The sequence below is a fragment of the Bison bison genome, unplaced genomic scaffold (assembly GCF_000754665.1).
Source record: "Bison bison bison isolate TAMUID 2011002044 unplaced genomic scaffold, Bison_UMD1.0 scf7180017864289, whole genome shotgun sequence".
Taxonomy (NCBI): Eukaryota; Metazoa; Chordata; class Mammalia; order Artiodactyla; family Bovidae; genus Bison; species Bison bison.
Window position 1 is genome coordinate 15,512,816 of NW_011494861.1, and position 1,478 is coordinate 15,514,293.

Sequence of the window (1,478 nt, forward strand, 5' to 3'; positions counted from 1 at the left end):
ACCAGTCTATTCTAAAGGAGATCAGTCCTGGGTATTCTTTGGAAGGACTGATGCTAAAGCTGAAACTCCAATCCTTTGGCCACCTCATGCGAAGAGTTGACTCACTGGAAAAGATTCTGATGCTGGGAGGGATTGGGGACAGGAGGAGAAGGGGATGACAGCAGATGAGATGGCTGGATGGCATCACTGACTCGATGGACGTGAGTTTGAGTGAACTCCAGGAGTTGGTGATGGACAGGGAGGCCTGGAGTGCTGCAATTCAGTGATAGACAGGGAGGCCTGGTATGCTGCGATTCATGGGGTCACAAAGAGTTGGACACGACTGAGCGACTGAACTGAACTGAACTAAACCAGTGTACAGTGAAGGTCAAATCAAGACCATACACAGTATGGCTATTTTCAGCAAAAGTAGAGGTACAGCTTACCCCAAAAGAAAAGCAAAAGAGACTGACACAAGGCTCTCCATTTTTCAAGCTCTGGAAACTTGAACATGATAATCTGAAGAATGTTTAAGAAGATACAGGTTTATGTGGTAACCAAATTGGATGTTACAAAGTATTTGAATAGAATATAAACTACACCAGGGGCCAACAGAGAATTTTGGATGGCAACAATGTTCAGTTAAAATTCTATTCACTCTTACCAGCTAATATTCATATTAGTACAGGAAATTAATTTTTATTAGACAAAGTGGGTCATACACAGAGCAAAAAAGTTTTTCCATCATAACTGAATTATAGAGAAGAATCAGTGAAATAAATTTCATTTTCAAGTTCTCATTTTTTAAAGAATTAGTACATCATTATTTATTAAATCTATAGCTATAACCTCTACAGTTTTGATATAAATCACAGTCCCCAATAAACTCTTCAAACGTAACTGCAACTTTAAAATTACTGTAAAAGCAACCCCAACTAGTGGAAATCCCCAGAGAGAACTAGAAAAAGGAGTTCTAGATTCTGATCTAATTTCTGCCAGTTATTAGCTCTGAGACATGTTTACCTTTGATAAGAATTCAAAAGGTGTAGAGAAAAAACGAAGAAAAAGATGACTCTAGATTTTAGGGACAAGAAGAGTGGAGTAAAAGATGATGCCCTGATAGGAAACCACATTATAATGGACAGCATCTGAAAAGGCTGATTCTTTGGGAGAGTAAAGAATTTTAAATTATGTTAAGTTTAGGACTGCTGGCAGCATAAGCCAAAGCACTGAAAATGTAGGCTTAATGACAAATTGAGGCTGTGTAGGTAAATTCTCTGTGAGAGTGAATGTAAATGGAGAATCAGATTTTGACTGGTATCAGCGTTCTTCAATAGAACTTCTTGAGATGATGGAAATGTGCTATATCTGCATTTTCCAATATAGTAGCCACTAGCCACATGTAGCTACATGTAGTGATGGACAAGGAAGCCTGGCATACTGCAGTCCATGGGGTCGCAAAGAGTCAGACACGACTGAGCAACTGAATTGAACTGAGC